The sequence below is a fragment of the Podarcis vaucheri genome (genome assembly GCF_965113315.1).
Source record: "Podarcis vaucheri genome assembly, chromosome: 10".
NCBI lineage: Eukaryota > Metazoa > Chordata > Lepidosauria > Squamata > Lacertidae > Podarcis > Podarcis vaucheri.
In genome coordinates, this window is record NC_138748.1 from 56,567,013 (window position 1) to 56,587,736 (window position 20,724).

General features: G+C 42.7%; 1 protein-coding gene across 4 annotated transcripts in view; it reads left to right on the top strand.

The window, feature by feature from the left end:
* WNT5B (Wnt family member 5B) overlaps positions 1-20,724 on the top strand; it is a 133,143-nt gene that overhangs the window by 41,594 nt on the left and 70,825 nt on the right. The window contains exon 1 of one of the 4 annotated variants that reach the window (XM_082240600.1): positions 1,303-1,420. The exons of the other annotated variants lie outside the window; for them this stretch is intronic. The gene's annotated coding sequence lies outside the window, so the exon portion shown is untranslated. Of the gene's footprint in view, positions 1-1,302; positions 1,421-20,724 lie in introns of those variants that run through there. 4 annotated transcript variants of the gene reach the window in all.

The following is a 20,724-nucleotide window of genomic DNA, read 5'->3' on the forward strand; positions in this document are numbered from 1 at the left end:
CCAGCCACAGCTGTATTCCTGTGAGAAAGACAGAGCCTTCTCCCCACATCACTTCTGGTCAGTCCTGGCCAGGTTCCAAGACTGAAGAAGAAGCCCCTGTGCCCCCCATTCTTCACACACATTTTTCACATGCACATAGCTCCGCCACTCCTCAGAATTGCTTCTGTGAACCACCTGCATGAAACTGGTGGACCATGGACCACACTTTGGGATTGAGAACCTGTGTGGTAGAGCATATGCCTTGCATACAGGAAGTCCCACATTCATAACCTTCCCTGCCTTCTGACTTAGAACTGGCACAGAAGATAGCACTGCCTGTTGGCTTCTTCCTTTGCAGCCTCAGTGTTGCCTTGTGGAACTCAGCAGGGTTGAGGGTGGGAACAAGCAGTTGGCTCTGCCTTTCAGAACCTGTCATTGGTTCTGGCGCCACCTACTGTAGGCCTCCCTGTCAGTCCCAGGGGCCACCAGCTGCCACTGCTCTTGAAGTCTTTGCTACTTGATTCTGGCTAAGCCCGAATAGGTGCCAACACTCTTCCTTCTTGCCTGTTTACCTGTCTAAATTTAAGCTCTTCAGTCGGTATTCTGTGTCCCTGGTTGACATGTGGTCAGGCTCAAGTTGTGGTTCTGGCTGCTGCTTCTGCTTCTGCTTCTGCTGCTGAAGCATTTCCTGGCCTGTTGTGGGCTGACCATGGTTGGTTGCTCACAGCTTTCCTCCAGCAGATATAACTTAGATTGCTTCCCCTGAGGATTTCAGCAAGCCTGTTCTCCCACTCTTATTTAGGCTCAGTTTACCTTTTACAAAAGGAGAAAATAAACCCTTGACAGTGCAAAAGAAGTACTAAACAGTTATCTGCCTCCAATTTGTGCTCTTTCTTTCTCTCTCTCTCTCTCTCTCTCTCTCTGTATGTGTGCCTAAACAAATACATCACAGTGGGACCTGGAATCATCCCACATACCATTTGAGATCTATGGCAACTTGTGAACCAAGTCTGATGATTCCAAAAGAGACCTTGAGAAAATTCTCAAAGGGAGTAATGTTCCTTTTTTTCATGATCCACCACCAGCACTTAAGAGCTGAGGCTTGGCAGCTGTTTGACTCTGTGCCTATCATTTTGTAACTTGAGATTTTGTTTCCTTGTGCTGATTGTAGCTTTTGAGTTTAGTGGGCAAACCTTTACTGCTACTTCAAGGAAAATGTAAATGTTTCTCTGCTTAGATCTTCTGTTTCCTGGAGAACACAGCAACTATGTGTTTCTATTACTGCAGTCTGCTATGTGGGATAAGCTGTTTGATGCCTAGTCTGGTGTTGTGGTTAATGCTATGAATTGGCAATGAAGGCTAGAGCTGCTGGGAGTTGGACTCCAGTGACATCCGTGGAAGGCCACATGTCCCCCACCCTGCCTTACAATAATTCTGTAAGGTAAGAGAGTATTCATGCCACTATATTGCAAATGGGTAGACTGAGGCTGAGAGACTTACTTGCCTAAGGCCACTAGCGAATTAATTGCAGAGGCAAGCTTCAAACTGGGACAAACTGGGACTTTCTGATTCACAACTCAGTCTCTTAACCATCATGCTACACCAGCTCACAACTATTAATAGGCGTCTACTCCTCCATCAGCAGAAGACATCAAGAAGAGGTGGCAAGAATACACAGAGGAATTATAAATTATACCAGAAAGATATGGATGTCTCGTACACCCCAGGTAGTGTGGTTGCTGACCTTGAGCCAGACATCCTGGAGAGTTAAGTCAAATGGGCCTTAGAAAGCACTGCAGATAACAAGGCCAGTGGAAGTGATGGTATTCCAGCTGAACTATTTAAAATTTTAAAAGATGATGCTGTTAAGGTGCTACACTCAATATGCCAGCAAGTTTGGAAAACTCAGCAGTGGCCAGAGGATTGGAGAAGATCAGTCTACATCCCAATCCCAAAGAAGGGCAGTGCTAAAGAATGCTCCAACTACCGCACAATTGCACTCATTTCACACGCTAGCAAGGTTATGCTTAAAATTCTACAAGGAAGGCTCAAGCAGTATGTGGACAGAGAACTCCCAGAAGTGCAAGCTGGATTTAGAAGAGGCAGAGGAACCAGAGACCAAACTGCAAACATGCGCTGGATTATGGAGAAAGCTAGAGAGTTCCAGAAAGACATCTACTTCTGCTTCATTGACTATGCAAAAGCCTTTGACTGTGTTGACCACAGCAAACTATGGCAAGTTCTTAAAGAAACGGGAGTGCCTGATCACCTCATCTGTCTCCTGAGAAATCTCTATGTGGGACAAGAAACTACAGTTAGAACTGGATATGGAACAACTGATTGGCTCAAAATTGGGAAAGGAGTACGACAAGGCTGTATATTGTCTCCCTGCTTATTTAACTTATATGCAGAATTCATCATGCAAAAGGCTGGGCTGGATGAATCCCTAGCCGGAATTAAGATTGCTGGAAGAAATATCAACAACCTCAGATATGCAGATGACACAACTTGATGGCAGAAAGTGAGGAGGAATTAAAGAACCTTTTATTGAAGGTGGAAGAGGAGAGCGCAAAATATGGTCTGAAGCTCAAGATCAAAAAAAAGGAAGATCATGGCCACTGGGCCCATCACCTCCTGGCAAATAGAAGGGGAAGAAATGGAGGCAGTGAGAGATTTCACTTTCTTGGGCTCCATGATCACTGCAGATGGTGACAGCAGCCACGAAATTAAGAGATGCCTGCTTCTTGGGAGGAAAGCAATGACAAACCTAGACAGCATCTTAAAAAGTAGAGACATCACCTTGCCAACAAAGGTCCGTATAGTAAAAGCTATGGTTTTCCCAGTAGTGATGTATGGAAGTGAGAGCTGGACCATAAAGAAGGCTGATCGCCAAAGAATTGATGCTTTTGAATTATGGTGCTGGAGGAGACTCTTGAGAGTCCCATGGAGTGCAAGAAGATCAAACCTATCCATTCTGAAGGAAATCGGCCCTGAGTGCTCACTGGAAGGACAGATCGTGAAGCTGAGGCTCCAATACTTTGGCCACCTTGTGAGAAGAGAAGACTCCCTGGAAAAGACCCTGAAGTTGGGAAAGATGGAGGGCACAAGGAGAAGGGGACGACAGAGGATGAGATGGTTGGATAGTGTCTTCGAAGCTACCAGCATGAGTTTGACCAAACTGCGGGAGGCAGTGGAAGACAGAAGTGCCTGGCGTGCTCTGGTCCATGGGGTCACGAAGAGTCGGACACGACTAAACGACTAAACAGCAACAACTCCTCCATGTATTTGTCTGATCCCCTTATCAAATCTTCTGTGCTTGTGGCTGTCACAATATCTTGTGGGGGGAAAGTCCATAAAATAATTTTGGATCCTCTTTAGAGCAAGGGTGGAGAAACTTTTTCAACTCGAGGACCACATTCCTTTGTTGGCAACATGCCAGGGGCCAGTGGTGGGTGGTGTCAGAGGCAAGAGTGGGTGAAGCAATAGCTGTGACTTTTACTTTGTACGGTAGACCTCTTTCTAGCCATGCAAATGCCATTGGTTTCTGTATCGTCACACACATCTCTTCATCCAGTCAAGCAGGAGTCATTATTGCTGTTCAAGCACATATTCCAGTTGGGCAAAAGCTCTTAAGGAAGGCACAGGGAACAGCCAGGAAGCGATGTGGCCTGGGCAGAATCCCAAGAACTGGATTGAGAGGCCTGGCCCTTGAGCCTGACGTTCCTCACTCCTCTTGTTTTAGAAAAATCCCTGGGTTGGGTACCCAGGAAGTTTTTAAAAGTAGAGAAATCCTCTGAAACTCTTTAGAAAGTTTTCTGCACTGGGGCCAAAGCTAATAGCAGAGCACTAGTGTAAGGATTATTAGGGTGTTAGTGTGAAAGTGTCACACTCAACCAGGTTCCTATGCCATGTTGTGGCGTTAGGATGGAATCCTACTGAAGTCATGCTGTATATACGGTATGTATTGCATGGTGTGTGTTTCAGGATAGCATAACAACCACTTCGAAGAAAGGATTAACACCCATGGAGCACGTTGTACCTCCAGATGCAGACACTACTACCAAAGGTTCTAGTAACAAATTTAGTTTCTTGAGATGATAAGTTGTAGGGTGTCCATGGTGCACATAATGGTGTTAGTTTTGCTTTATATGTTGGGTTTTTTTGGGGAGGGACCATAGCTCAATGGTACATATGCACTTTGTATATAGAAGGTCCCAGATTCAATCCCTGGCATGTCCCAGTTAACAGGTCTGGAAAAGATCTATTTCCGGCTGACACCTTGGAGAATCGCTATTGATCAGAGTAGATAACTGACCAATTGTGTAACACAGTGTAAGGCAGCTTAATTTGCTTCCTTCCTTCTCATTGTCATTTATGTTATGACACCGAAACCTGTTTCTTGTCTAGCCGTATGGCTGTAAGGCAGGCAGTATACCTGCAACATCTAATGTAATCAGAGCAGTTCCACATGCTATAGTTGCTGTGGAAAGCACCTGTACTGTACAGTGTTTGCTGCAGAAAACATGTAAAACGTGGCCATCATATGCATTTGCACACCTATCTCAAAATCACTGTGTATGTGTCTGGGAACCGCAAATGGGGGCAGCTTTAGATGTTACAATTGCTCTGTAAAACATTGGTGCTATGTTGGTGTTTCCTGCAGTTGCACACATGCAAGATGTGAGCATCACCCACCCACCCACACAAAATTGCCTGGGAACTTTGAGTACACAGGAACTGACTAGCTTGGATTTGTTACTGTATAACATGTGAAGAAGACCTAAATATTTAGGGGGGAAGAAAAATACCTGTTATCATTGTTTTAGATATGGACCTGCCTAATTGTGCCCTGTATGCTGAGATGTACCAGCTTCCTCTTCCCAGTTTTTCAGTGAGTTTGTATTTGACAAATACTATCTCCCATGGAGGGACGCGGGTGGCGCTGTGGGTAAATCCTCAGCGCCTAGGGCTTGCCGATCGCATGGTCGGCAATTCAAATCCCCGCGGCGGGGTGAGCTCCCGTCTACGGTCCCAGCTCCTGCCCACCTAGCAGTTCGAAAGCACCCCTAAAAAGTGCAAGTAGATAAATAGGTACCGCTTTAAAGCGGGAAGGTAAATGGCGTTCCGTGTGCTGCGCTGGTGCAGGCTCGCCAGAGCAGCAATGTCACACTGGCCACGTGACCCGGAAGTGTCTGCGGACGGCGCCGGCTCCCGGCCTCTAGAGTGAGATGAGCGCACAACCCTAGAGTCTGTCAAGACTGGCCCGTACAGGCAGGGGTACCTTTACCTTTTATCTCCCATGGGCATAGCCAAGGGGGGCAGGAAGGGGCAGCCCCCCCCAAATAAATAAAAATCCATAAAGTACTTAACTAAATGAGGTTCTGCCCACCTGTAACATAAAGCCTGCCCCCCTAACAAAAATCCTGGCTACACCCATGCTATATCCCACAGTAGCTCACATCAGTTAAAATAAAAGAATGTCAGGCCCTGCTCTCAAATAGGTTTACAAGCTAAGAAGACAAGACGCAAAAGGGAAGGAGAGTGAGGGAAATAGGTATTTAATTTAAATATTTAGAAACCACACTTCCATATAAAATATCACAACACAGAAATGGAGATCAGTTTGACAAAGCCAGAACAACATAGTAAACTGCAAGCAGGCATGTTTATCCAATCTGGACTGGACTGGTATTTCCTTGCTAATGTTTTTGATTGGGTAAAGGTGATGCAACTATCTTGTGGCCCTTATCCTTTTGGCCAGTGGTAAAATGTCTTTCTTTTTGCCTTGGAAGTCCCAGAATAATTGGAACTGAGTGGGTTGGGGTTTTTGTTGGCAGGGATGGGAAAGTCAAGAACACCCTTCAAACTGCTTTTTCTCTTGCTGATGACTGAGGACAGGCAGGCGTTTCCTTTCCCAGAGCCAGATTTTCATATAGTGTTCCCCAAAGTTCACCATGAAAACTACTGTCTCAAGAGCCAAAAAGCTAGCATCTTGACCTCCAGATGCCAGAAATCCCCCAAAGCAATGTCATGTCCAGGTTTAGTTGGACCTAAGCAAATGTTCAATTTAAGAGTGGCTTTGGATGTTAAGAAATGCCACCTGCTATATGTGAAATCCTGTCTGTAATCAACTGGCAGCACTTAACGATCACATTTTGAAGGGGAAGTTGTACAAGAGCACTTGTGCAGGCCGTGCTTGTACAACGTAAGTTCCTCTTCAAATGTTTCAAAAAGTGCTGCCAACCAATTCAGAAGACACTAGACATCTAGCTGGCAGCACATCTGGAGTTTTCTGAGTGTCATAATGTTGTTTGTGTACTGCTGCAGTATTGCAGCTGAAGTGGATACCTAGTCAATTGTACCACAGCCTGATGATTGTCATCTTGTGGCAACATGAAGATGGGGTTCTGCATGTTTATTTTAATGTTTTGATGAAATTGTTTTATTGTGTATTTAATTATGTGGGGTTTTTTTGTAATTGATTGTATACTTGTGAACCGCTTAGAAGCCACCTTGGCAATTAATTGTTATATGAGTGAGTGAGTTAATGAATGAATGAATGAATGAAGTAATGTCGGCAATGACAAGAATCCTTCATTTTGTTGCAGAGCAAATCTGCAAGGCATATAAGCAAATAACTGCATCTGTAACCTGACTCCATCAGTCAGTTACTCTAAACTCATTTAGGGAACAGAAACTTCTGACCTTTATGTGTTCAATCAAAACTAACCACACCAGGTGAAATTTCAGGTACCATATACTTACAACAAGAGATTTGGATCAGGTATTACTTGACTAGAATAGTAATGTTGGGTCCTAAGCAAGCTTCCTATGGGGAAGATGGTGGGACTTAAAAAGGTACAATTAAGCAGCTAGGAAGTGAGAAAAATGTGTCATACACTGCAGTTGAGTGATTCTGCGTCCGGGTTGTATTATTCCAAAACTGCTGAACGTTTGCTTGCCTCGCTGTTGGTCTCATGTGTGATTTGGGCACTTGACTTACAGCCCTGAATGTTGTTACAGTGGTACCTCGGGTTAAGTACTTAATTCGTTCCGGAAGTCCATTCTTAACCTGAAACTGTTCTTAACCTGAAGCATCACTTTAGCTAATGGGGCCTCCTGCTGCTGCCGCGCCGCCGGAGCACTATTTCTGTTCTTAACCTGAGGTACTATTTCTGGGTTAGTGGAGTCTGTAACCTGAAGCATATGTAACCCAAGGTACCACTGTAGTTCAAAAGCCTCACTTTTTGTCTTACAAGTTGCTATGCCTGCCTGCAAATAAGAACTTAGGGTGACATGTGCAATGCTGCACAAAAATAAGGTGTTAGAATTGCATGGCAGAGATGCTACTTGGAATTAGCCATTTTTTATAAGATCCATGTCCTGGTCATTTGTCACTAGACTACTGCAGTCTTCTGCTCTGTAATCCACCACTGTTTCACCTTGCCCACCCCCCTCAGACCCAACATTGGCTTCTTCTGTCCACTCCCAGATCAGGCACAAGCTTTTCATATTTACCTTCAAAACCCTCCACAGACATGCAACCCGATCCTTATCTCTTAGCTATTGTGTGCAGCTGACACATCCCTGCCTGTGACCTTTACTTTTCCAGTTTCATGACTCTCACTTATCCAGAGGTTCCCTGCTCCCTGAAAAATGTTTCTGCCTTTCCACTCTGTATGCCAGGAACTTCCTCCAAATCCCTCTTAAGAACTCACCTGTGCTGCAAAGCCTTTGGAACAAGCCCCTAGTTCCAATACCCTGAAGTCACAATTTAAGTAAACATATATTCTTCCCATATTTATCCCTACCTCCATTTCCCTCTGTTGCTTCCCTGTTTTCACATTATGAGCCTCTTGAGGACAGGGACCTGCCAAGTCTGTCCTTTTACAAAGCACCTTGGTGAAATGTGAATGAGTAGGGTTGTCATATTCCCAAAACCGAAAATCCGGACAAAGTTGTTGAGCTTTAATAAAATTAAGTGCCTATACTCTGTTCCCCCCACTCTCAGCCCTTCCCATGAAGTTTGTACAGTTATTGAGCTTGTGCCATAATAGCACAAAGGAAAATGCTTCAATTGCTCTATACCAGGCATGAGGAACCTTGGGCCCCCCAAATGTTGCTGAGCTACAACTCCCATCAGCAGTGGCAAGCATGGTCAATGATCAGGGATGATGGAAGTTGTTGTCCAGCAGAGGGCAAAATGTTTCCCACACCTGATGATAAACTGTGCATAGCTACTGGTGCTGCCAGGGCAGGACATTAGGGCAGAGGTCCAGGGCCCCACTTTGCAGAATGGGTAGGCAGGCCACCAAGTGCAGCTTACCACATGTTGAAGTAAGTAAATACAGATTTTCATTTGTATCATATCTCATCTGTTTTCAGTGCCAGGGCTTCACCCTGGAACATGTGAAATCAGGGTGCATTTCCTTTACCATTGAGCAACTGTAGAGAGCCTCAATGCGTCCAGGGTTACAGTGGTATTTCCAGGTAGAAACCCTGAGCATCACTTTTGGAACATAAGCCTTCTCCTTTAGGGCTCATCCACACTTTCGTTTGTCCTGTGATTTCTAGGCATGGGTCTGATAGGTTTTTATTTTCTCCTGTCACTTCTCCCTGGAAAACTTGCTGGTTACTTCTGAATCAGAACAAATGTCATTTGGGATTCTGTGGATTGATGCAGTAAACAGCAGGTTTTCCCGGGAAAAGCAGCGAGAGAAAAGGAAAAACCTATTGCACCTGTTCCTAGAAATAACAGGAGAAGCAGAAGTGTGGACAAGCCCTACATTTCAAAATTAAGCCTCGGGCCAGGTCCAGTTTTATTCTTAAAAAGCCTGCTTCGGGTTCTCTTCATACAACCCCAAAAGACTGAAAACTCTGTAAGTGAGCTCTGGTCTCAGTTTTCATCAGCTTTATAATCTTATCAACTTTAAAAACAAAACCAGATGATTAGCCAATTTATTTAAATTCCTTGCTAAGAGTTGCTCAACCTGCTGTGCCTCTCACTGCACTTTGGGAAGGCTGTCCAGAGCTAAATATAGCGGAGCTTTCTCTGGACTGCAGTGTGGGTCAACATGTCACTCAGTAAAATTTACATGGAAAGTAAGGTGGGCAGCCAGCTCTTATTTTCAGCCTTAGGATTGTGTGTGCTGGTAAGTCAGCTCTCCCCAGATTTCATATTTAGACCAGCAGCTTATTTTTTCAAGGGAGACTTGCAAGCCTTGTATGTCTAAACACACACAATATTTACTGTCGCTAACCATGAAATATATAAACTGTTGGATTTCCTTTCCACCACTACTTTAACACTCATATCCGGAAGCCAAATTAAAAGTGGTGGGACAGATAGTTAAAATGCATGTCTGCCCCGTTCATAAATAGATAGTATGGGGAGGTCTGCTCTTTATGTAAAACTCAACCTCCCCTCCCCTTGCAGTACTTTGTGTCACTTGGTTGCTTTAAACCATGTTTCCCCAACATGATACCCTCTAGAAAAGGGCAGCCCAAGAAATTTTTGTACTATTTCCTCCTGCCAGGGAAGAAGAGGTCAGGGTAGATCTACATCATTAACAAAGGGAGAGGGGGAGAAAAATAGGATCAGCATTGGGATCTGTTGCCCAGGGTGGACCCTGTCGCCTGAGATAGTCTTCTCACCTCACCTCATGAGCTTTATTTCCCCCAAACCACATGCACCTGCTCCACATCTGATATAAACATTAGTATGAGCACATGGGTTTGTCCAAAAGGCTCATGGTTTGTTCTGGAGACCTAAACCAAAAATCCATATTCTGGTGACACACTAAACCAAACATGGCTTAGCCAAGACTAGAGCAAAACGTCTGACCAGGAGCAAAGCAGCCATGATATCCTCTTCTGGAGTCCCTATACTGGCATGTTCAAACTAAGCCATGGCTTCACTTAGTGTGACATGAGATCCAGGCCACACTATCCCACTTCTCCTAGTTTTTTACAAGGTTTGTAAGCAAGCAAGCAAATGGGGGAACTTCTGCCATTTCCACTTTCCAGTGAATATATTCTTTTCAAAATTCTCAATTGTATAGACCAATTCATGAAGAATAAATCTGTTACCCATGTCTGCTAAATGAAACCTCTCTGTTCAGAGACAGTATATCGCCAAATACCAGTTGCTGGAGACCAACAACAAAGGTTGCCCATTGTCTTCATGCTTTGTCTTCCAGGGCATCTGGTTGGCAATTAGCTGGAAACAGAATGCTAACTAGATGGACCTATGATCAGATCTAGTGGAGCAGTTCTTTCATTTTTGCTGTCCAAAGTTTAAATCAGGTTCAATGGCCATTTTGAATTGCCCACCAAGTTGGATGGCATTAAAAGGGGGTTCGGCAAGTTCATGGAGGATAAGACTATCAATGACTGCTAGTCATGATGGCTGTGTACTATACCTCCAATATCAGAAGTAGACTGTTTCTGAATACCTGTTGCTGTGAATCACAAGTAGGGAGAGTGCTGTTGTGCTCAAATCCTGCTTGTGAGCTTCCCATAGGCCTCTGCTTGGTCACTGTGAGAACAAGATTCTGTACTACCTGGGCCTTGTTCCTGCAGAGCTTATGTACCCTTTATTGCACTGATGGGAAGCTGTCATGAGAACCTCAGTCTGGTGCTTCCTGGGTGGTTCATGGTGATCTAGCAGTTTGAGATCTTCTGACACCCTTGAAAGTGATGAATTTCAGACTGAACTGGAAAGGATCAAGGGAGAATTAATATGTGTGCTGGGTGGGGAGACTCTTTATCTCTTGGTAAAGCTATGGGAATAAGAACTCTCCTTTAGAGAAGGAGGAATGTTGTTTGGACTGACATACTTGGAGTTACCTAATTTAGATGAAACTTGAGACACTAAAGATATGGGGGACATGAAACTGGACCTTACACTCCCATCCAAACAATCTACTTACGGTAACTGTAAAGCCATGCAAATTGTGCCATCTCTTAATATTGTTGATAGGTTTGTTCTTAAATAACATTAGCTGGTACTTGTACTAGAGATTTTGTCTAATTTTAATTCAGTTTTCAAAGTAAGGCAGAGTTTCTCAGACTTTTCAAAGTTGTTATTTGTTTTGTTTATTTAATAATATTTTTATATGGCTTACATTAAAAGAAATCTTGAAGTGGTTTACAAAAGAAACAGTTTGCAGAAGTGTTATTGGTGACCCTCCTGCCCCTGGATTTTCTTTTCAGCCACATATTCTGAGACTTGAAAATATAGTGATTGCCTGTTAAAAATTACTGCATACCTAGAAAGTCAATAGGTAATTTAAGAATAATACTGTAATTTGGTTTACTATACATATTATATTTGAAGTTTAATTCTGTGTGAAAATAAACTTTTTGACCTGGCACACAGCTGGGTGTGTTTCTTGTGATTTCTCCACAAAAACACCACCCTAGCCTGCAACTTGCTTTGGGTCGCAACCCACTGATTGATAATCTCTTAATTCAGGACTAGAAAGGCTATGTTGGTAGAATAACCCTATCTGGATCCTGGACAAGTTTTAAATCCCCAAATGTCTTAAATATGATTGCTAAACCACACCTTGGCAGATGGACTCAGAACAGTTGCTCAGATATCAAAACCATACTATGGCAACGTCCAGTGAAGAAAGATGCCTGCACAAAATGTCAGCTGAATGAAGGTTAGAAAAACTCAGCTTAATTACAAATAGTTTGAATGCATCAGTAAGTATGAAGGAATCTGCTTTGTTCTCTCATGCAGCAGCCTCTGGCTTATAAAAGGATGTAATGCTGCCCAGGCAAGTTCTATGGATGTGTGGCTTGCTGGTTCCACAAGAGGCAGACTCCTATCATCTGCTTTAGCTTTGATTTCTTACATTCTAGATTGTGCTAAACTAGACTTAATTATTACTGAGGCATGAGCATTCAGGGTGGGGAACCTGTGGTCCTCCAGATGTTGATGGACTCCCATCAGTCCCAGCCAGCATGGATGCTGCTCAGTGATGATGGGAGTTGTATCCAACAACATCTGGGGGGCCGCAGGTTCCCAACCCATGACTTAGGGACTCTTGTTCTGATTCATCAGCAGTGCTGGCTCCAGGTTTTGGGAGACCGCTGGGCAAGGTGCCCTCAACAAGCTCCCCTCTTCTCCAAGGCATCACTGCCCATTCATTTGCCTTCTCCCTCTGGACCCAATCTGAATAGTTGTCCTGGGAAAAGTGGGTGGAGGTTTGATTACAGAAGAGGGCAGGTGAACAGGCAGCAACAGCAAGGGGCAGGAGTTGCAGGGCCAAGAGGCACCAGAGGGTGTCAGTGTGCCCCCAGCAGGAATGTTCACTTTAACATGTGCCGTACAGTGCCTATCTGTGATGCTGACCCTGTCCAGTGAGAGAATTCCTTATATCTTTAGTCCAAGGGTAGCTAAAACATTAGGACCACAATAGAAATGGACAAACTGCAGCCTATCTATTACATTAGAACGTGTGCTATGTGTAACCAATGAGTTGCTTGCCAATTTATAAGCTGTATGGAGTATGATTCATGTTTGTCTTTACACAGCACAGTTTTTGGTTTCTTAGTGACTTCAGCGTTCATACTCCATGTTCAACCCATTATCAACAGGGTGCCTTTCAGCCCTGAGTTATACCGTATATGGGTAATGCAGTACCATGTGTGGAATAATTTGAGAGAATGTATATCCAAGTGTGAGTGCAGCTCATTGTACAGCTTGGGAATCACTGCTGAGAACTGCTCTTTCTCAAAGACCCTCCCTTTTCTTCGGGGTTTTGTTCTCTTGACTCATTGTGTTTCTTTCGTCACTCATCATCTAAGTCAGGGTGGAAGGGGCTACCCAGTCTACGTAAAAGCTTCCAAGGAATGCCCATGAGCCTGCAGGAAGTGGCTTTGTGCCGCTTGGGTGGGTGACTCAGCTGGCGGTGGCTTTTACCCCCCTGTGTTAATACTGACTCAGCATCCCTTTGTGGAATTATATAGACCCTGTGCTGCTGGAGCCCTCCCTTTCAAATAGTAAATAAAACTAGGGATCAGGGCAATTAAAATTCCAAGGGTGTTTTGTGACCTGGCCAGATTCCAAGATGAATTATAGCTCTAAATGCTTTCTAAAGCTTTTAACAAGATAATAGTTTGGGGAGGGGAATCTTTTTGTACTGCATTGTGCTGCACTGTGTGACTGCTACCATTTGACATCCCAACAAGCAGCAATAAATAAAAGTGTCCTCTGTAATATGAGAGCAGTTTTGAAATTGGTTATTTGCAGGCTTTGTGATATCTATATGGACAGTACGATCAAGAAGTCAAGGTGTTTGCGTGTGGTTAATATTCTTAGAATTCAATGTTAAGCAATCAAAATCCATGGTGCCTGGAACTGATATAGGTGAAATATGATTTTTCTGGTACAGTTTTGTTGTTCTGGCTGCGTATTTTATATTGTGTGTCAATCACTCTGTGGTTTTCTAAATTAAGAGCAGTACCAATCTAATAAATAAAATAGACCCCCATTGTCAAACGACTGGGGGTGGGGAGGATTCTGTATTGCAGCCTTGGCCAGCAGGTGATCTCCAGCTATTTAGGACTATAACTCCCATCAGGCTCAAGAAGCATTGGTGCCCTGGAGAGTTTGGTGAAGTCTGCTGTAGTGAGTAAAAAGAGAACATATTCTCTACTGCTTATGCAGAGGACATGGGATTGCCACACTTATAATTCAGAAGTGTATACTGCTAAACGGAATGTCACATAGGTTTTTTCTAATAAACACTTTGTAATGCATCTATGTTCTATGGGAAGGATATCTCTGGGGCTTAAACCATCAATTGTTAGAGGCTGCAACTGAACCTCATCAGCTAACCGAAACCCTGACTATTTTCATATGTACTGTTTTTGAGTCTTCCTTCTGCTCTTAGGGTGTATATATGTCTGTCAGCAATGCAAATTAAAATGAACTTGTATATTTTGCAAAAAAATCTTAAACTAAAGCTTTTTTAAAAACATTTTAAAAAATGGATTGATTTCAACCTTGCTGCCAGTTTTATGCCACACAGTAGATCTATTTTATCAGAAGTGCATTTTTAATCTCTCCCTCCTCCCTCGTAATTTGTTCTGTTGAGTTGTACATGTCTATTGTGTTATTAAACTCTCCCTTTGGTTATTATCAACATAATATTACATGTTATTTTTAAATTTATACCACCTTTCCTTCAAGAGCCTCAAGGCCACCTTGCATGGTGGAAGGGCAGGAGAATGAATAAATAAATTGCATGAAGAAGCCGTATGCTCCATTGATTTCCATGTAGATGGGCTGCACTTTCAAATGTTAAAAAACCACCTAAATTTTGCACATGAAGTAAAACTCAAGATACAGCAGGGATTCCTGTTTTCAGTGCTGACTTTCCCTCTCCAGGCTCCTCAGCCACAGGCTCAGGTAACACATGCACACTAAAGATATCCCAAAGCATTGTTGTAGAGCCCCCACTTTAATCTATCATCTATCTATCTATCTATCTATCTATCTATCTATCTATCATCTCTATCATCTATCTATCTATTTAGTTTTATTTATTAAATTTGTATATCACCCTTCATCCATAGATCTCAGGGCAGTTCACAGTGTAAAATGCAATATAAAAAAATTAAATACATGACGAAAATAAAAACCACAAACTGATAAACCTCCCTCTCCCCCACCATCTTTATACATTTATATAAAAATGTGTACCTTGTTTGTTTGTTTTATCTCAAGGTGGTTTTGGGGGAAGTGTTAATTCACAGTTACATTTCTGGGATAGTGAAGGGGAAATTGTTTGTAAGCACTTCTGAACTGTCCTTGCCATCTCTAACCTATTTAACACTCACTTTAAAACAACTACAGCACTTTATACAGGGTGCCCTGGCCTCGATGTATCAAATGTTCCTGCGGGCATCAACAGAAAGACCAAATCACATTATTATTTTTTAGAAAAGTAGTTATCATGAGGAGCACTGTCACTTTGATTTAATAGCATTTTGCCTAAAGGATTCCAGCATGGTTTGCCAACATATATTCAAAAGAGGCCATTAAGCTGCTCAGATGTCTGAAGCCCTAATAATGACAGTAATCTTAGTCCTATCACTTTACTGGCAAGACACTGTCTCAAACTGTGTCAGTCATTTCTAGCATGTTTGTAGATACACTGCTGACCACAGGCATACGACGACTTCCAAATGGCAGCTGGTTTTTAGCAGAGGTCTTGTTTTGAATCATTTCCACACCTCCCGCCTCCCGATGGGAAGGAGCCACCAAAATATTTCAGTGCAGTAAATTTGTCAGCACAGATCTGAATATAATTTCTATGTAGGTGATAATAGGTCACTGTGGTCTGGAATGTTCTGGACAGATGCAAGTTGAATCTGCTTCAGGGTTGCTAAACCATAATAAACACCAGTGTCCTTGGAAAGAAAGTGAAGTAGAATGCTCTCCACAATGCAGTTTAGGAAAAACTTTGCAAGGCAAAATATAATTACCACTGCAGGCATTTGGCCTTCCTAATGATCACTCCTCTCCACTCATCCCAGCCATGAAAACTGACTCTAGTTCTCATGACCGCAGGCGGTCAAGTGTCCTTATTTCTCTTCTGAATGAGAGAGACCACTTCCTAGCTTCCTTCTGTAGCCCTGATTCAGGTCTGACTCAGAGAGGAAGCTCAGGCACCAGTTAAGTCAACTACATCATCACTTCCCCTACCGCCTCCTTAAGTTTAACTTGGCCACTTAGCAAGATCTTGACTTGAGGCAGCCAATTAAAGCAAGATAACAAAAGAGCAATGCACAGTGATGGCAGAGTTGGTTGGGTTCTGTTGTTATTTTCTTTAATAATTGGGTCTTGGGTTGAACATCTCTCAAATGTAAAACCTTCACAGAATTGGCAATGACTGTATAGTTTAAAAGTCTCTGTTTGGCCAGTGCTGACTACACGCTTACACAATTATCCCTGGCCTGGAAAAAGATCTAAACCACAATGGCTAAGTATAGAGGTTTCTAAAATATCTTCATATATACAGTGCCTGAATACACAAACACAACCAGCCTCTCTTCTGCCTACAAGAGCAATATTTTCCATAGGATTCATATTGACATAGGTTTTGCTCCTGCAGTCCTGCTTATCTACAAAAATAAAGCCTCTACCATTGCATGCCTGTCCTGAACCCCACATCATCTCTGTCTGAAACCCAATATAAGCAGTGGGTGGCTTCTGCCAACCCCATCTAAGGTGTAAAAACAAGCGCTTTCCTCCTCCCTGGTTCAGTAACTTTTAACAGGGGCTCATTTAAAGATAATATATAGTAGCTTCAAAACACCATAGTCTGAAAATACAAATAATGGGATTCACACATCAAGATTTCAGAGAATCAAAATGGAATTCATCAGAAACAAATGTATCTCAGTGCTGCGGTTGATTGCAGGCTGAATGCAAGTCAGCAGTGTGATGTAGCTGCAAAATGAGCTAATGCTTTTCTGGACTGCATTAAGGATGGTAGTAAAGGTGATCAGGGATGTGGGAAAGAAGTTTTGTAAGGAAAAGCCGAAGGAATTGGGTATGTTGAGCCTGTAAAAAGAAGACCAAGGAAAAAGAAATGGGGGTATCTTGGTTTTGGTCAACTGAAAAATATGAAAACCTGGATTCTAAAGACCTGTTCTTTCAATTTTAAATAAGAACATGTTACTAGCCCCTCTTGTCTCCATTTGAAATGCTTGCAACTAAATGTCAAAATAGAAGAATCCTGTTGTAACTTTTTTCAGACTTTAAATTCAGTGGGTTGGATCCAGACTCATCCAGACTAAAGTTGAATTTATGTTCCATTGAAATTAATGGAACAGGTTTCAGTCCTGATGTAAGTCCTGTTGATTATGTTGGGATCTTATTGCAACTTACTTGGGCTGCAATCCTTGCCATGCCTACTCAGAAGTATGTCCCACTGAATTCAATGGTGCTTACTCTCAGCTAAGTAGGGTTAGAATTTCAGTCTAAGTCTAGATTCAACCCAATATATTTAAAATTAAGCATCTCTGTGAAAACATGCCTCCCCCCCCCCTTAATTTACTCCAGTTGCAGAATCTGGATGGTCTGACTGCAACAACTTTTTAAACAACTTTTAAAAAATGCTGAATTCCAGACCTGGCAGGTTATATTTTGTAATGAAAACTGAGCTCCTTTAGACCTCTGCTACTTTCCTGCATGTTTAGTTCTGCGAAAGTACAGATAGGTCCTTTGAGGTTTGTTTGTGGTGAGACACACATCCCTAAGTGCATAACGTAATTCGGCTGGATCTTGGCCAAGGGTGGAGATGGCATATGATTAGATCTCTGGATAACTGTCAGAGACTGGAGTTAACCTGAGCGGTGAGTCCCTTAGCTGCAAACAAGCTCAATCCTCCATTCACCTAGCAAGAGCTGTGCTGCGCATGAGCAGCTTTTGTGCCTGTATCGTTTCTCTTGCACTATGCCTTTTGCACAAATGGACACGTAACCTTTCCCAAAGCTTGTGGTTTTGCAAGCAGCACTTTGTGTGTGCATGTCTGAATGAGCGAGATGCATAACATACTGTATTAAGCACTGAGAATAGCATCTTGGCCCATCGGCAGTTCCCATACTGTGGGAGTGGTGATCTGAATTCAAGCCCAGGTTGTGTGCCTTAAGGAGCAACACCTGGGTTTATGCTTGAGTTGTGAGTTTTCCCACAGACGTAGGTGGTACTTGGATGTCTCTCCTCTCTGTGCTATTATGGTGCTTCCCTCAGGAATGCTATGGCCATGGGTTATAAATACTGGCATCAAGTCAGGACAGGGGAAATCCACCCAGGTTTTGGATAATGAGGCCTTCTTCTCCCTCTTTGTGGGGCCTGCAGACATCTATGTATGTTTTTGTGGTTGACAGAGCTCTGAATATGGGAACTTCTGTTTTCCTCAGTAAGGAGCAAGCCTGCTGTGAGCAATGGCTCACATAAATACAGTATTTATTTACTAATTTTTACATTATTTATGGGGGAGATCTGAACTCTGCCTCAGCATCAGTCCCCATCTGTAATATCTAATAAATAATCAAACAAATCTAATAAATAAATAAGTTAAAAAATATTTAAAATGTGTTGGGGAGGGTGGGTTTATTGGCTGTTTTTTATTATTATGTATTTTTTGTTTTTATCTTATGATTTTATGTTGTAACCACCCTGAGACCTGCAGGTACAGGGCGGTATACAAATCTAACAAATCTTACAGGGTTGTGGTAAGGATTACAATTAGATAATACATGTGTAGTGTTTTGAACATTTGAAAGTGCTCCTATCATCATCATCATTCCTGTCTTCCTGACTATATTTTGTTGTCTCTTCCATTGTTGGCTTTTTTGTTATATCCGGTCATTATTCCACTTGACCAACTAGCAAGCTGGATTCTGCAGAGTAAACACCATCAGGGTTTGAAAAGCCAGTAAACTTCAGAGCCAGCCTGATAACATTTTGGGGCTGGTTTGTTTTTTGCTAGTGACCGCAACCTTGGACTAGCCAGGCTCTACCTTGGCTCTCTGCCCATTTCCTTTCCCCATGACTTTATCTCCATGCCAAGAACAGCTGTACCTGCTAAGTATTTGCATGTCAAGATGCTGTTAAAACTCCAGGAACAGGCCAGTTAAAAATCTGGCAACCCTGACTTCAGCCAGTGGCCTCTTTAAACTGGAGTTCTGACTTCTGTTCACTGGAGATAGAGAAGTGAGGCAGTTGAAGCTAGGAGGCTACATTTCTCAGCTGCAATGAAGGAGGGTTCTTGCTGAATCTGTTTAAAAGCAGCACAGATCAAAACACAAAGAGGGGATAGAAAGGGAGGAGAAGAGCACTAAGCGCCTCCCATTCTCTCCTGATAATCCTTTAAAAATAATTGCAGCCCCAAACTTCTGGCCTCCAGCAAATTTTCCACTCCATTAGAGGCTTTTGTGAAACTGGGGAAAGAAACCCGCAGACTTGCATATTGTGGTGTTGCCTGAAACTTCCAGCTGGGATTTTTTTCCATCAAAAGGGGATTTTAGTAAAACCATTATAAGGGGCTTAGTCACAGAAAAGCATCTGAGCTGTGAGACAGGGGTAGATTAGCATCAATAGGCTTGTTTTTTGGCACTGCAGACAAGGGAAGCTGCACATGTGAATTCCCTATACTGTAGTGGGTTGCCTTCTTGCCAGGTGAGTGACTGGGGTTCACTGCCATGCATATCCTGCAATGGGAGGGAACTAAGAGTGTGATGGTTCAGACAGGTTTCCTGGTCATGGGACAGAAGCCATTCCCTTCTGGACCCTGTTTTAACGCCCTGAGTAAAAATAACAGGACACTTGCACCACACTGATATGTATATATTGCTGGGAATTTGAGTGCTTATTCAAATCATGGGTAGGAATGTTAATTAATTGTTGAATTTAAACCATCCAAAATAAAGTTAGGTCTTCAATGGGAACACCAAGTCCCCTTCTAATGTTACCTATGCAGATCAATAAAAAATTGCATAACACTTAGGGAAATTTGCAGTATGTTTTTTCTGTTGTTTTAATGCATGCCCTTCTAAAATGTGTTGGGGGCATTATTGGCTTCTTGTTGTTTTTATTTTGTTTAAATATTTTGTGGTTTTATATTCTGATTTTATTCTGTGAACTGCCCTGAGACCTGTGGGTATAGGGCGGTATATAAATTCAATAAAGAAATAAAATGTGTGGGATTCTAGGCCTGGTGTTTTATGGTTAGTTTCTTTTAAAAAGAACCATAGCTCTGTGTCAATTTATATTTGGAAACTAGAGCAAAGGCTGCACTGGACGCTGTAAACAGCCATGAATGTCCAGTAATACTCTAGACTAGTCTCCCTTTAATGCTGATTCCCCTGAGATATAGAGCTATAGCTGGATCTTCTGGAAGAAGAAACTAAATCAGATTTTACACCCAATTGCTACAAGGAAAGCACAACCACACAGTAAGGCACTTCCTGAGTTCCTGTTCCAGCAGTGCTCATGAGAATGTACTCTGTCATTTTGGAAATATGCTATTAAAGCATTTTATATATTTGGAGCTCTAAAGAAACTTGCTAGGCTTTTAGGCCATTTCATGTTTTGGATAATGTAGGTTTGCCCAAGGTTAGGGAAAGTGTGGCCCTCCATGATGTTGTTGGACTACAGCTCCCATCATCCCTGACTGTTGCGTCTGGAGATTTATCTCTCTTTCTGGATAGTATTAACAAAACTTCACAAAGCTTTCATACATAGATTTACTGAAGATAATCAAGGCACATGTGGAAATATTATTCACATTCCAATAGACTGTTCTGTGGCTCTGAATGAAGATGGTTAGAAGCTTTTTATGAAATTCTCTGTGGAGTTCTGTAAGGACAAAGTGAGTTCACCCTTCTTCTTGAGTTTGCCATAACTAGACTGCCACAAGATTACAAAGAAGGAAGGGAGGTATTTCCCTGCTCTCTGGCAAAGTAGAATAAAAAGTAGAATATTGCTGTCCCTACATTTCCCAACCTGCCTTGGGGTCTAAAAAGGGGCAGCATTGTTATTCCTTCTATCTAATACTAATACACACATTTGCTATCACTAAATAACTGAACTCTGTGGGGGCAGAACACTGACCACTGTCTGTGCTGGCTGGGGCTGATGGGTGTGGGTGTCCTACAACATCTGGAGGACCACAGATTCCCTCCCCCTGCTCTCACCTATGAATTATCATTTCTCAA